We start from the raw sequence: 17611 nt of genomic DNA on the forward strand, positions 1-17611 counted from the left end.
AGAGCTGCTAGGGTTACAAAGAATAATATTCTCAATAATGATAACACTTATAGTATAAACCCTATGCTGTGTTTATATAGACACACAGTTACAAGATAATCTTCTAATTGATATCGAATATAATTTTGTATCCTAAAATATATCAATTAGTTATCTTTTCCTCCAAATCTTCTATTCTTCATAGAATTCTTCTCCATGCATATCTCTTCTTATTTTAGTCTTGATCTTCTTTCCTTTCAATCAGCCCCTTTCCTTATCTGAAAGTCTTCTTAAGTCCTGATATTATCTCTTGATGAATATCTTCTGATATCTTAAGTTCTGATAACTTAAGTTCTGATATCTTAAGCTCTGACTTCAGTATGAGTACTGATTTCCAGTTAAGTCCTGATTTATCCTGTTAGTCAAGATCTAAAAACTAAACACAAATCATTATTAGACATGACATCATAAATATATCTAACAATCTCCCCCCCCCCTAACTTGTAAATTAGCATAATATACAAGTTCAATAGATATTTGATGATATCAAAAACATTAAGTACAAATGCATATAAGAATTTGACTAGATAACTAAAACTCACAGTCCTTGTAGCTTTTACCATTTTTAAAGTCTGATATCAGCTTTAGCCTTTATATACTTCAAAATTTAACAGTTGTAGTCCTTGACTTGGCTTCGGTGTGTGATCTCTCGAATATCAGGAGTTGTTCTGAGATAGTTCTTTAATAAACTACTCTCAGCATATTCAAGTTCATTTTGCATCCTCATTTTTGCATCTTTAAGTTCAGCTGTATCTTCTCCTGTCTGAGAGATAGCAGCCCTGAGATCATTAATCTTTGCTTTCCTTATTTCCTGATCCAGTCTCATCCGATTAGCTTTGTCAGACTCCAGATTAAATTCCAGTCCCTTAATACCCAAAAATGTAGTGATTTTGGCAGTATTAGGCTGCATCTCAACTAGTTCACCATTGTGAGCTCTGTACTTAGGATAGTATGGCATGTCGGACTTTATAGAGTATAATTTCTTCTGTCTTTCAATATCAGACCTTATGTATCTGGCAGCACCATCTGTTGATCTGTTCTTCACTTGAAGTAGAAATAGCACATGTTGCAATTCTTCAAAGTACTTCAAACGAACAGCATCATTTCTTTTCTGGAATACCCTCCCATCTGTCATGAAGTATAGAATGATATCTTCTTTTAACACAGAGTGATAGACCATTTGTACAGACTCCAATTGATTCAATCTTTCAAGAATTGTTCCTACTCCTGGTGCACTTAAGGAAGTTGGATCATTGGTGGTGTTGTGTATTCTTCTTTTATTAGAACTACCCAATCATGATTTGTCTTTAGCTTCCTGGCCTAGAATAACTCTTGCTTCAAAACCACTTGATGTAGTCTTCAAAGGTTGAGTAGATTGTTGAGCTTTAGTGAACCCAGAGAGCAGAACTGTTGATGGTTTAACATGAGCAATGTCAGAGGTTAATTCTTCTTTATCTTCTGATATCAAGACAACTTGAGCTCTATCAGAGGTTGCTTGCTTCATTATAATATCAGAATTTACTAAGTCCTGATCTTGAACAACATGAGCTCTGTCAAAGGTTGTTTGAATATACTTCTTCTTCTTCAAAATCAGACTAGTATCTTCATCAGATTTTGCTTCCAGATCCATGATTGGCAGATAGATTTTTACAGAATCTTCAACTTTAGTTTTGCCCTTGAACCTTGGATCTACCTCCACTTGTGATTTGGCTTTGGATGTGGATTTGGTTGCCTCATAGTTTGTCTTCTCTTTAATCACAATGCCCTTAGGCTTTGAAGGTTTATTTGCAGTAATATAAGCTTTAGACTTGGATTTGACATTTTCTGCTTTAAGTCTGGCTTCTTCTTCCTTCAGACTTTCAAAGTCCATTCCTGGATTATCTTTGAGAAACAGTCTTTTTGAAATTTCTTCATCCAGCTTCTGTATCTTGGGGTCTTGATAGTAGACTATTATTTCCTTCCCCTTGAGCTTCAGTGTCTGCATAAACTTCTGTGATTCTTGACTTTCACCTTGTATCAAAACATCAGGCTTAGTCAGAACTTGTTTATCAGAACTTATTCTTTTATCAGCATCAAAGCTTGATCTCTGTGTAGAAGTTCTTGCTTTCCTAGATGAAGAGTCTTTGCCTTGACCATGACCTCTACCCTTTTCAGAGTTTCCCTGGTCATTATTTCCATCATCCTTTTTCTTCAGTGCTAAATCAGTAGAGCATTTTGACTTAACTACCTTCTGCCCCTTTTTGGCATCATCAGGTAGTAGGAGAGAGAGAAGTAGTTCCACTGAAGATTGGAATTCATTTAGTTGAACTTGTTGAGAAGCTTGATTCTTTAGTACTTCAGCAATCTGAGCTTGCTGTTTCTCCTGAGCTTTCTCAATAGCCTCAACTCTGTTAAAGGTAGGCTTGAAAAATCTGTTCTTATCCAGTTTAAAGTTCATGTCTTGCTGAATCAGTGTTTCTTGAATTTTGTCCACCTTGGCTTGAGTTATTGAGTGTTGACCTTGAAGGTTCCTGGTACTCAATGCAGTAACTCTGAGCTGTGCTTTGAAGTCATCATTCATCAGCATCTCTTCAGCTTTAGTTAGGTCCTCAGCAAAAATATTTGTAGTAGGAACAAAATTAACTTTATTCCACTCCTTGATCCATTCTCTTCCTCTGGAGGTTTCACTCCAAGGTACTGGTGCATCCTCTCTCACAAACTTCTTAATCAAATCAGCTTTACAAACTGTGTGTGGAGGTGCATGTCCAGAAGGACCAGCTGCATCAGCATTTTCATTTGTAGTAGCTTCACCAGTATTATCAGCATTTAATTCAACAGAACTTGTAGAATCTTCAGTATCAGCATCTTGTGATAGAATAATTGTATGTGAAGCAATAGAAGAGTCATCTGCATGGACATCAGCATCTAGCAGTGGAGTTGCTGGTGGAGTTTGCTGAGGAATGGTTGGAGCTTCCAAGTACAGAACCTCAGGCACATTCAAGTTTTGAATATCTATTTCAGCACTTGTACCTGGAGTATCAGCATGTACTGGAGAGTGAATAGGAGACACGGGAGGTGTAGGCATTGGTGATGTAGCAGTCTCTGGCTCTTGATTTGGAGATTGTGGAGCTTCAGTAAGTTCTGGTTCAGCACTGGGAAGAAATTCAATCACAACTGGTTCTTTTAAAATCAGAGATTCCTGACCTCCTTCCTCAGCTGCTGCTTCCATTCCTTCTTCATAGACTGATGATTCTACATCCCTCCTTGCTCTTTGCTTTTTAAGTCTCTTAGCTGATGGAGAGACTCTGGGAGCTTGATCATCAGAGTTTAGCTTTCTAAGCATTTTTAGGGGCCTAGAACTCCCAGTTTCTTGAGCTTTCTGAGAAGAGACCTTCTCAGCTACTTCAGCAATAGGTTCTGTTGGTTGAACCTGTACCTCATCATCAGACTCATCTCTTAAGATCATCTTCCTTCTTCTCTATTGTGACTGAGGAACTGTCTTAGTCCTCTTTGCTCTAGAAGAAGAAGGCTTCACTTGATTATGTGCTGATGGCTGTGGTTGCTGTATTTGATTAATGGTTGGTTCTGATGGCTATTGTGTGTTGGTGGGTTGGACATCAGGATATAGCAATGAATAGGTAGCAGCATCAGCATTTACAAGGGCTTGCTTTACTGATAAAGGAATTCTAAGGTGTCTCAAAACTCCCTTCTTGTTGTCAGCAGTTAAAAGATCTGTAAAAGCCCTCTTAGCTAATCTAAATGGTTCTATCTGTTCACTTGCTAATTGTGGTTCTTCTGAAGTACAATGACTATAGATTAACTGACAGAACCTAGCGAAGTAAACTATATTCTTGTCCTCTTTCATTCTATCTCCTATAAAACATAACACAGTCTTTGCATAATCAAAATGAGACTGGTTTAAGGGTGCATACCCAATTTGTTGTGTCAGAATAGGAATGGCATCAAAATTTGAGCACTTGTTGGCAAACGTCTTCGTGATGCAATCGAAGAAGAAGCTCCATTCCTTTTGAATATATGGGCGTTTGAGTTGACCCAACTTAGCCAAACTCTGTTCATACCCAAGATTAGCCATCATTTGCTGTAGCAATGGCTCCTCCACAGCAGAACTGAATTGACGGTTTTCAGGTAGGTGTAGAGCTTCTCGAACTATTGTCGGAGTAACAACATACTCAACCGCCTTTTCTATAAAAACGATGTTTGGAGTCCCATTCTTATCACCATCATCATAAACTCCCGTTCGCCAGAACGTCAGAACTTGAGTTCCAGATAAATAGGATGGCTGCGTCAAAGCGAACCCAATTTCACTATGAGATAAGAAATCCTGAATAAAATGAAGTTCCGAAGGAGCTTCACTCTTAGTGAAAATGGCAGCATAGTTGTTGGGGACGAACTTTTCTCCATTAAAGATTATATCCTTGGGTGCCATTGAAAAAGAAGTGAGAAATAAGAGTGCCTGAAAGGTGTTTGATAAAATGTCTGTATAGAAAACCGTCAGAGAGAGATTAAGAGAAAAGAGAGAGAGGATAGAAAGAAATATAAATAAAAGATTTTAAAATCTTTTATCTCTTTTACTTATACACTCCACTTGACAGCAGTTATTGAGAAGTGGAACAGACGTTACACATGTCAGCCATGCAGTAGTTAAGACAAAAGTTAATGGGCACGGGAAATAAGTAATGATTACTATGCACATGCAGTTTTTTTTAAAAAAAACTGTTCCTACTAAACAAATGATTATTACCATCTTTACCTCACTTAAACCAATATTCTGATAAAATATAACCGTTCAAGTATTGACCAAAAATAAATCAAGGAAATAAATACTACCACGTAAGCATCAGAACTTGATTATAATCAGAATTTAAAGGTCATCAGAATACGGCTCCTTTACTCAAAAAGTGAATATTTATTTCTGTAATTCTTCACACAAATACTGATATGGTTTCAATATAACTTAATCATCAGAACTTCCATCAGAACTTGTCCTCAGAATTTATGCACCTGACACTTAAACTGTTCATCTAAAATAACATTGATCACCACAGTAATTTTCATCATTCATATGGAGTGTAAGTGTGTGCTTTAAGCTAAGTATCAGACAAAGAGTAAAGTCTGATTCACTTTAGTACATCTTAGAAATAAGGCATAACTAAGAACTTTGCTCAAAATCTGTCATTAGTCTGAAGTCTACTATAGAATGAGTACATGCATGAGTCCACCTCAACTGTTTCGTGCTCATTTTATGCATCTTTTGAAATTCCTTTTTACAGTGGCTTCTCAGTGTAAGTGAGTCACAACTGCTTATCAGAATTTATGATGTTATCAGAGTATTTCTCCAGTAATCTAGAATGTGAAAAGTCACCAAGAAAATTTTATTTTGCTTTTCTAATGCATATTACTTAATACCAGCAATGCAATTGGGTCTTCCCTTCCACGTATATTTTTCTCTAGATCTCAAAGGAGTACCTGATATTTATTTCTTTTCTTTTCTTTTGATAAGTGAGGCTTATCAGCACTTAGTACATCCATAAGATTTACCAACATCAGAACTTAACAGATAAGAGGCACTATTCTAGTTTTTGACTTAGTAATAAGATACACAAAGTAAACCTAACCAAGCTCAATATCAGAATTTGCTTGTATTAAAAGATTTCCACATAAACAAGTACTTCAAACATGGGATCATTAGTATATTAGAGACTACTAGGTTAGCATCTAGCACAATTATCCTCATTGGATTGAATAGTCACATAAACATTCATATCACTATCAGAGTTTAGAAATTCACATCAGAAAACAATCAGCACTTAGGTAAATTTCAATTTAAGCACAGATTATAGAACGATAGTAATATCTGTAAATATTGATTATAAAGTCTGATGTATCAGAACATAAACTACACAGATTTAGAGAAAGAACCTGAAACCATTCCAAGTTCATTTACCAATCTTGTAAAAGTAGCTTCACATAGTGGTTTTGTGAAGATATCTGCTAGTTGTTGATCTGTTGGAACAAAATACAATTCCACTGTACCTTCCATCACATGTTCCCTTATGAAGTGGTACCTAATGCTGATGTGCTTTGTCATTGAGTGCTGCACTGGATTACCTGTCATAGCAATAACACTTTGATTATTAAAGTAAATGGGTATTTTAGAATACTCTAACCCATTATCCAGTAACTGATTCTTCATCCAAAGAATCTGTGCACAATAGCTTCCTGCAGCAATGTACTATGCCTCTGCAGTTGATGTGGAAATTGACTTTTGTTTCTTGCTAAACCAAGAAACTAATATGCCTCCAAGAAATTGGCAGCTTCCACTTGTGCTTTTCCTGTCAATTTTGCACACTGCAAAATCTGCATCTGAGTAACCTATTAGCTTAAAGTCTGATTCCCTAGGATACCACAATCCCAGATCAGTTGTACCCTTAAGGTACTTAAAAATTCTTTTCACAGCTATTAAGTGAGGCTCTCTTGGATCTGCCTGAAATCTTGCACAAAGACAGGTAGCATACATAATATCAGGTCTACTTGCAGTTAGATAGAGTAGTGATCCAATCATACCTCTATAATCACTAATATCTACTGATGTACCAGTATCCTTATCCAATTTTGTTGTAGTGGCCATAGGAGTGGATGCACTTGAACAGTCTTGCATTCCAAATTTCTTCAACAAATTTCTGGTGTACCTAGATTGACAAATAAAAGTTCCTTCTTTATTCTGCTTGACTTGAAGGCCCAGAAAATAGCTAAGTTCTCCCATCATACTCATTTATTATCTTGACTGCATTAGCTTGGCAGACCTTTTACAAAGTCTGTCATTTGTAGAACCAAAAATGATATCATCAACATATATCTGCACCAAAAGTAAGTCATTTCCATGGTTGAGATAGAATAAAGTTTTTTCAATAGTCCCTCTGTTAAATCCACTTTCCAAAAGAAACTGAGCTAATGTTTCATACCATGCTCTTACAGCTTGCTTAAGGCCATAAAGTGCTCTATCAAGTCTGTAGGCATGATGAGGAAATTTTGAATCTACAAAACCTGGAGGTTGTTCAACATATACTTCTTCTTCCAATTCTCCATTAAGAAAAGCACTTTTTACATCCATTTGAAAGACTGTAAACTTTTTGTGAGCAGCATAAGCCAGAAATATCCTTATGGCTTCCAATCTAGCAACTGGTGCAAATATTTCATCATAATCAATTCCCTTCTGTTGAGAATATCCTTTTACAACGAGCCTTGCTTTATTTCTTGTAATTATGCCATCACTATCAGTTTTGTTTCTGAACACCCATTTTGTACCAACAACTGATCTATTCTTTGGTCTTGGCACTAGGGTCCAGACTTTATTTCTTTCAAATTCATTTAACTCTTCCTGCATTGTTTGCACCCAATTAGCATCTTGAAGAGCTTCTTCCACTTTCTTTGGTTCAGCCTGAGAAAGAAAAGAATGATAGAGACATTCATTTGATGTTGTTGTTCTAGTTCCAATACCTGCTTCAGAATCTCCAATAATCAAGTCAGGTGTATGTGCTTTAGTCCACTTCCTTGCAGATGGAAGGTTATCTCTAGAACTGGATGCTCCCCCATGATCCATGTTGTCTCCATCAACATTTTCTGATGCTCCCCCTGAAATTATGCTCTCTGAGTTGGATTCTTCAGAATTTGAGTTTCCAGAATTATCAGAACTTGGCCCATCAGAACTTGATGAATCAGAATTTGAGTTTCCAGAATTATCAGAACTTGGCCCATCAGAACTTGATGAATCAGAACTTGAAGAGCCTGTTCTAGGTTCTGATGCTTCTTGAGATGTGGTTGGATCTTCAATATGCTCCCCCTGTACAGGTGCATTTTCCTTTGGCGTAGTCACCACAGTTTCAATAACATCAGAGTTTAACCCATCAGAGTTTGCAGTATCAGGATTTAGACTATCAGAATTTACAGAATCAGAATTTATAACTTCATTCTCAAATCTCAGCTGATCATGATCATTGAAATCTTCAAGTCCAGTAATCTTCTTATCATCAAAAGAGACATTGATAGATTCCATGACAACCCTTGTTCTTAAATTGTAGACTCTGAAGGCTTTTGTGGAAAGTGGATATCCAACAAAAATTCATTCATCAGCTTTTAGATCAAATTTGGATAGCTGTTGTAATAACCCCAATTTTTGGAATTTTTGAAACCCTTATGAATAGTGTTTTGCTGATTATGCTGAATAAGAAAAACTTTTCATACCACACTATGTAGGGGTTCTTTTATTGATCTTCTAAGATATTATTAGTACTCTGTGTGGTATATAAGTGTATGTAAAGATCGTCAGAATCCAAATCCGAACACTTTGATTTTTCCCAAAAATCCACCAGATATCGAAAGAATTGAGTATAAGGTAACAGGATAAAAAGGATTTAAATTAAAGGATTATAAGAGAGGATCATAAAAGGATTATAATGTATTGAGAAAGGTTAAGGAAACTCAAGTAATAAGATCCCGGGTATGATCCCTCAAACGATAAACGAAAATGAAAGTTAAGCGAACCGTATAATAGATCAGCGATCATTAGCCAAGTATTTAGAAGCTAATCAAAGAGGTTAGTGAGGATGATGTCATCAAACCAACAAGAAGAGGACAAGTGTGGGATGATGACAAAAAGGGGATGACATGAGCATGACAAAAAGTGAAGGAAGTGTTGGTTGATTCTAGACCACACAAAATTCACCATGGTTAAAAGTAATTAATCAAAACAAAATCAACCAACCAAGGCAAGCAAAACAAATCACAAAAAACACAACTTGACTTTTTCTTTTTTCTTCTTGAAGCTTTCGGCCTCTTTCTTAAGAAATGGGAAGTCCAAGCTCCTCCACTTGCTAATTTACAAGGTAATTATCCTAGCTTCTCCTAGTTAAGTTACATACTTCCTAGGAATCTCAGCTTCAAAATCCTTTCCTAGCATTTCCTATAAATCATTCAAGAAGATGGTGAATAGTACTTTCTTGAAATTAATTTTTGTGTTCTTGATTTCTTTGAAAGATCAAGCTTGTAGGAGGTTAGATTAAGGCTTCCATGGGCATTCCAAGGATCTTTCATGGATTAAAAGCTTCAAGGAAGGTATAACATCTCCAAACCCTAACTTTACTTTGTATATTAGGATGGTTTTGATTGTTATGGTAAAAGAGAAGCTTGATGCTTGTATGTTTAGAGTTTGGGAGGGAGTTGTAGTGAATTGGATGTTAAAATCTTGTTGATTAGTTAAGGGACTTAAGTATAGTTTTAAATTCAAGTTTAAGAATAAGTATAAATTGTTAATATTGAGTTGTTGGGGCTGTTATAATGAAGTATGGAGGGAGTTTTGATTGGGTTGTGATTGTGGATTGATTGTGGGTTGAATTGGAATGGTATAAATTTGGGAAATCGCGTAAACATAGCCGTCGTAATGTCCGATTTACTTTAGACTGCTTTTGTTCATAATATTAGGACCCGAGAACTCCCTTCTAGGTTTTGACCATTGCCATGATTAGATAGTTCATGTTACGAGCTTCGTTTTGATATGTAGTTCGTTTGATTCCGATGTACGGTTTAGGAGAAACGGTCGTTTTAAGTAACGACGTTTCGCGAACGAACCATTACCCCTCGCCTTACTTTGGAAACATAGGTTAAAGACCTTAAAGGACTAATTGGAGTATGAAACACTTATGTAAAGTGTAATAGGCAGTTGGTAAGACACTCGCGAAAGAATCGCCTCAAAACTCGTAATGGTTAATTTATTAAAAATGGTGGAGCCGAAGGTACTCGAGCGACTTAAGTGAATCGTTAAGCGCAAAGCGAGCGTTAGAGTCTAAATTGGTTAAAGTATAGAATTATAAATGACTTTGGTTTAATTCCAACTTATATGTTGTTTATAGGTTACCAGACTCGTCCCAAGCCATTTATAACCCCCAGTCGCTCAGGCAAGTTTTCTACCCGCTATACTGTTGTTGTGATGTATATATATATGCATTGTCTTGTGATAAATGCATGTTGGTTAATTTGCAAATTCTTGCGATATATTGTAGCATGTGATATGGTATATATGCATGATTGGTTCGTAATCTTGATACATATATCTGTTGATTCAGTTGATAATACCCATGCTAGAGATAAGCGGTAATTTGCATATACCCTTAGTAAAGGGGACCCCAAGGTGAACATATTTCTAAACCGGGAGTCGATGTTCCCGAGTATATTATATATATATATATATTTATATATATATATATATATATATATATGGATATAGTTCTCAAAATTATTGATCGAATAAGGTTTATTCGATAACTTTATTTTATTTAATGAATATTATTTGAATATTCATTCAAGGACTTATGACTCTGTTTATTCTATTTAATGATTATTATTTGAATATTCATTTGAGGATGTATGACTCCGTTTATTTTATTTAATGAATATTATTTATAATATTAATTCGAGGTATTATGACTCCGCTTATTATTTATTAATATCATTTATTTTATTAAAGAATAATGTTTCGATAATCAAGCTTATTTTCGATTATTCAAATAAAGATAGTACTTTCATATAAGTATATCTTTGGTTATTTAATATCCATTTCAAGTATGAGTTTTAAAACTTCTACTTCGATTATTTTTATAAGGATTATCTTTATGAGAATATTATTTAAATAATAATATTCAGATATTTCTAATATATCGGGACTGATTTATTTTAATAAATCAGCTTATTTTAATAAATCAGCAGTACTCCAAACATTCTTAAAAATGTTTTCGAGTCTTCAAAATGATTTCTAAAAGTTAGGGCGGATCCCAAAACTCATTCTTTTATATTTAAGATCCTCCTTTCGAAGGGGATTTAAATACTCGCTCAAAACCTGGGGGATCCGGCTCTGTGGTGTATTTTACATTCGCAACGTGGTTGCTGTTTTGAGAAAACAATTTGATTACTTGCCCAACGTTCGGGAAGTAAGTCCATCTAATTGAGTCGGCATAAGCGACAGGCCGGGGTACGGTCTATCAAAGTGTAAGTGGCTGGGTGGCAGTCCATCAACGCGTAAGAGGCCGGGTGGCGGTCCAGCACAAGGTTCTTATGTGGCCAGGGTGATGACCGGTGGGGGATTCATTTATCTACTAGTAGAAAAGGTTACTTATTGGTATCATTGTCTGATCAGCAAGATATCGGGTTTATGCCACAATTCTTTTTCCTTCCAAAAATTTATTGGATGTTACAAACTCTGTTCATACTTTACATGACAGAGGTTTTCAGGAAATGTATAAAGAAGATGTATATGTGGATATATATATCGGAATTTAATGAAGTATATCATAACTTCATTTCCTTCAATAATACTTCAAAGATTAATCTATTCAAATCTTGTCTTGTAGTCTCATCTATGTGATGAACTGTTGAAAGCTCATTATAACTTGAACGGTGGTAGTTCAAGTAGTATTCGGAAAAGATATAAGCATATTGGAGTATCTTGTAACTTCATCTTTTAAACTTATATCTAGTTAATTATTGTCTTATGAATGACAAAGATTTTCAGAAAAATGTTGAGACAAGGTTAGATATATGAGATCACCTTGCAATGATATTTTTATACAGTTATAAACTGGAACTTTATGTATATTACACATGTCAGAGGATTTCAAAGATTGTGAAAAGTATATATGTGTATATATACTGAATATTTTGCGACTTGGTCGCGTTAAGATATCAACTTGGTTCATTTCTTCTTGACCAAGACTTTCATGAGTACTATGAGAATGCTCATATATTATAAATCATTATACATATTATTTTGGTGGGCCTGTTGCTCACCCTTGCTTTCTTCTTTCATCACACAACATCAGATAGACAAGATGAATAAGACCAAGCTCCCAATTCGCGAGCGGATAGGAAACGTTCCGCAGTTTTCCATAGGCGTTGATGTCGCTGTAGCTGAGGTAGGAACTACCAATAGGCTAGGCTTTCAACTTTTGATGTACCCGATTATGTATATTTATGAATTGTAATAATGGCAAAGAAATGTAAATTTATTCAGAACCCTTTTGAGGTGTAATGGCTTATAATTGTGGAATAAAATGACTTGTGTTATTTTTTTGGGTATTCATCTCTGAGACTATAACTTGCGGTGTGTGTGTTTATTGTGGGGTCACAGTACAGAGTAGTTGATTATTTATTAAGATTGGGTGTTATTAAGGAAAATGGAACTCGTGACAACCCGGATCCCCGACCCCGGATTTGGGGGTGTTACAGCTGTTCAGGATGAGTCTTCAGAACAAAACACTTGCATCCAAATACATGAAAGTACTTCAGATTTGGGTTCTTTTTCTTCACCATCTCATATAGTGTCTTTTCATGCTTGTTGATAAGTGTTGCATTATGAGTAAAACAAGCAGTCTGCAGAGCTTATGCCCAAAAGTAGGTTGGTAACTTTGCTTCATCAAGCATAGTTCGTGCAGCTTCAATAAGAGTTCTATTCTTTCTTTCAACAACTCCATTTTGCTGTGGAGTTCCAGGAGCAGAGAATTCCTGCTTTATTCCATGGTCTTTGCAGAACTCTTCCATAATCATATTCTTGAACTCAGTGCCATTATCACTTCTTATAATTTTCACAGAGTCTTTGACCAATTTATCCAGATGTTTGAAATGATCAATCAAGATAGATGCAGTTTCACTCTTTGTGTGCAAGAAATACACCCATGTGTATCTGGTAAACTCATCTACTATGACCATAGTATATTTCTTCTTTGCAATAGACATGACATTCACTGGACCAAATAGATCAACATGTAGTAGGTGATAAGGCTCAAGAATTGAAGATTCAGTCTTGCTTTTGAATGAAGACTTTCTTTGTTTTGCCTTTTGACATGAATCACAAAGGCCATCAGGAGCAAATACTGATTTTGGAAGTCCTCTCACAAGATCTTTCTTGACTAGTTCATTTATATTGTTAAAATTTAAATGAGAGAGTTTCTTGTGCCAATCCCAGCTTTCTTCAATTGATGTTCTGCTTAATAGACAGATTGCAGAACTATCAGAACTTGTTGAAAGCTTGGCTTCATAAATGTTACCATGCATGTATCCCTTTAGAACAACTTTGCCTGTAGATTTGCTTACAACTTCACAGTATTCTTCAAAGAAATCCACATGATAACCTCTGTCACAGATTTGACTAACACTCAGCAGATTGTGTTTAAGTCCTAAGACTAGAGCTACTTTTTCAATGATGACATTTCCAAGATTGATATTGCCATATCCCAAAGTTTTTCCCATGTTGACATCTCCATAAGAAACTCCTGGGCCAGCTTTCTCCACAAAGTCTGATAGCAGGGCTTTATTTCCAGTCATATATCCTGAACATCCACTATCAAGAACTAGGATGTTTTTCCTATTGCCCTGCAATCACAAAAACCACTAGTGATTAGTTTTAAGGACCCATACTTGCTTGGATCCTTTGGCCTTATTAAGTTTGTTAGCATTTGCAGCGGATTTAATTTCAGAGTTTGTGCTAACATGTTGTTTATCAGGATTTACAGCATCAGACTTTGCATCGGAACTTACACTAGAAGGAATAATGCTAACTTTCTTCAAAGAAGGTTTTATTTGATAATAATCATAGTACACACTATGATATTCCTTACAAGTATAAATGGAATGCCATACACTACCACAATGAAAACAAGGATTTTCTGGCTTAAACCTAACAGACTGACTCTTAACTCCTAACTTAGAAGGTAAGGAGTTTATATTCTTATTCTTCCTGCAGAAAGAGGCCAGATGGTTAGAATTTCCACAGTTATAGCATTTCTTTCTAGGAGAATTAGGAACAGGCTTATAATTATTGCTTTTATTCACACCTTCCTTTCCATTCCTATTTTTCCTTGACTTTCTTCCATGCCTCTTGCTTCTTTGATCCATCTCAAGTTCATGAGTCTTGAGCATACCATAAATTTCATCAAGAGTAGTTTCAGTAAGATCATAGTTGTCTCTTATAGTAGTAGACTTCAAATCCCAACTTTCAGGAAAAGCTGAAAGGAATTTTAGATTTGAATCTTCAAGATAATATTCCTTGTCCACCAATGACAGATCATTCAGGAGTTTGAAAAACATGTCATATAAGTCAGTTAAAGACTCATCAGGTTTTGAGTCAAAGTGCTCATACTCTTGAGTGAGTATAGTCCTCATGTTCTTCTTAATTGCATCAGTTCCCTGGCATCTTGTCTCCAAGGCATCCCATATCTCCTTTGCAGTCTTGCAGTTAATTACCCTGTTTGACATGACATTATCAATGGCACTATGTAGCAAATGCCTTACCTTTGCATCCTTGGCAATGGATGAGATATCTTCAGCTGTATACTCACTTTTCTCCTTTGGTACAGTCTTTGTTGGCTGATCTGCAACTACAACAGAGAGCTTGGTTGGCTTATGTGGTCCTTCATTAATTCTATCAAGATATTCTGGATCTATAGCTTCCAGAAACATATTAATCCTCACTTTCCATATGGGATACTCAGAAGGTCTCAGTATGGGAACCCTAATAGTCTCATATCGATTATGGATTTGAGACTTTGGAGTTTCTTCAGTTTTGGTGGGCTTGGTTGGAGTTTGCTCTTCTTCAGACATGATTGTTTTTTACTGTATATGTGTTAACAGATTGGCTCTGATACCACTTGTTAGGTCACACACACTGTAGAAGGGGGTTGAATACAGTGTATAGTACAATCAAATCGAATTAACAACACAAAAATAATCTTATAATAAAATAGTATTGCAATGGAACCGTTCTATCTCAGTGATGAACAAATATCACGAGATCTGCTAGGGTTATAAAGAATAATATTCTCGATAATGATAACACTTATAGTATAAACTCTATGATGTGTTTATATAGACACACAGTTATAAGATAATCTTCTAATTGATATCGAATATAATTCTGTATCCTAAAATATATCAATTAGTTATCTTTTCCTCCAAGTCTTCTATTCTTCATAGAATTCTTCTCCATGCATATTTCTTCTTGTTTTAGTCTTGATCTTCTTTCCTTTCAATCAGCCGCCTTCCTTATCTGAAAGTCTTCTTAAGTCCTGATATTATCTCCTGATGAATATCTTCTGATATCTTAAGTTCTGATAACTTAAGTTCTGATATCTTAAGCTCTGACTTCAGTATGAGTACTGATTTCCAATTAAGTCATGATTTGTCCTATTAGTCAAGATCTGAAAACTAAATACAAATCATTATTAGACATGACATCACAAATATATCTAACATAATGCTCAAATTTTATCCTCTCCCTGAAATGAGAAAAAAATCAATCACAATGAATAAATTACGAAAAATATCTCGAAACGATATCTTTTAAATCAAGGAAGATATCGGAAGATATCACAACGCCAAGATTAAATCAAATAAAATCGGTAATTAGTACATTAATGAAACTTATCATTAAAGTCTCTCACGGATAAGCCCCAAATTTCACAGAACTGCGTAGGCTTGATCCAATATAAATTGGTATGCAGACATAATATAAATTGGTACACAGATATCTTGGCAAATGGATCCGATATAACGAGATAAATCGAGACACCTCCCAAGTCCAGCCACCCTACTATTTATAAACTATAAAAACAATCACAAATCGCTCTAATATTCCATCATCTCTCTGATTTCGTGTTATTACGAAATTCCTCCGACTGCTTGGTATTTTTCTATTCTTCAAATTATTAGAGTGTCTCTGTGTATTTTGTATTAGATATAGTATAGCCGTGTGAGAAAAACTGAAAAAGTTATTTGTTCTTTCTAGAATAGGAGATTTGTAAAGCACAAAGTTCTTCTATACATAAAGTTAGCAACTGTAAATTAAATTCTGGAATACCCTTAAGATACCAGTATCCAACTCTAGCAAGAGAATATTTAGATAACAATTAAAGTAACAAGGCTACTGTGATTTGTATGAATATATTAATTTAGATAATAGATGAAAACAATTATCCTTATTTGATTGAACAAAAATACAAAGATTTTGATGACAAGTTTCAACATAAGAGTACCAGTATCAGAAAGAAGCATAAGCAAGGAGCTCTATGTTAGCTCTGATATCATGTTAATTAATCAGTCGATCTAAAACCTTAAGGTGATAGAGGAAGACTTGAACATGATCTTATACTCTTTAACATGTAAAAATCAGGCATCAGGAGATCATGTGAAAGAAGATTGTAATGTTTGAGCTCGAGAGGTGTGGGAGAAGCTGATTTAACATTGGTTCTTGATCTTGAGACGACATGCAGTTGCCTTCTCGAGATTAGTGGTGCCTGAACTATTGGTCCCCTACTAATCGTCATACCCACTGGACACCGTTGTTGCAAGTTGCAAACTGGCGACTGTGGATATGCTCTAGGAACCTGCAGGTTATACATTTTAGTATAGAGTGGTAATTCAATAGGTATAGTTGTGGATTTGCAAACAAGAAAATGAAGAATGTAATGTTTGAGCTTGAGGGGGTGAGGTGTTTGTAATGAACTTGTTACTTCCCCAGCATCAATTCATATCCCTTAAATAGAAAAACAGTTGTAATTAAATTTTAAATTATGTCAAAGTTTCATCGAAAATACACATGAGTACTTAAAGTACATAAATGTATCTTCATACCCCTCTGAAGTATGTCTTTTACCCATGAAATATGTTTTTTATACGTATCAACCCTATTTTCGATGAACTGAGACAAAAATTACATATTCTCGAGATTAATGGTGCCTGATGGATTAGTCCCGTAATCGTCATATCCATTGGCCACCGTTGTAAGTTATAAATTGGCGACTGCGGATTTGCTCTAGGAACATGCAGGTTATACATTTTAGTATAGACCCGGTAATTCAATAGTTGTGGATTGTGATAGAAGGATAGGAAGAGATTAATGTTTGAGTTTTATAGGGGTGTTGCAAATGAACTTGTTACTTGCCTCAACCTCAATTCATATCCCTTGTATAGAAAGACAATTGCAATTACATTTTAAATTATGTCTTGGCATACTTTTTTTAGGATTTATGACACTTTATCTTTTAAAATATCATCTAAAATATACAAGAATATTAAAGCACAAAAACGTACTTCGTGTCATTAAACTATGGTTTTCGTACTTCTAAACCATATCTCCGATGAACTGAGATAGAATTTGTATACAGTGGGGTAATATCAGAATCTACGTATTATTTTATTGATTTATAAGGTCATATTACTAACATGCATACACTTCTTTATTTATGAAAATCGTGAAGATCCAAAATAATGGAGGCTTGTTATTGTCGTTGGATGAGGAGTGTCGTGTTGAGAAAACTTCATGGACGGATTAAATATGGGAAGGAGGTTATGGGGATACTCTCTACCTAGTATACATATAACTAGTTTATTAAGCCGCGTTTTGCAGCGGGCTTATAAATGTATTTTAAATAATATATATATAAAATTATTTGAATTTTCGATTTTGTGTTAGTCACTCTAAAATTTTAATTTAATAACTCACCTTTTTCTAAACTCTTCTACAATTTTTTGT

Source organism: Apium graveolens, chromosome 9, assembly GCF_009905375.1.
Source record: "Apium graveolens cultivar Ventura chromosome 9, ASM990537v1, whole genome shotgun sequence".
NCBI classification, from domain to species: domain Eukaryota; kingdom Viridiplantae; phylum Streptophyta; class Magnoliopsida; order Apiales; family Apiaceae; genus Apium; species Apium graveolens.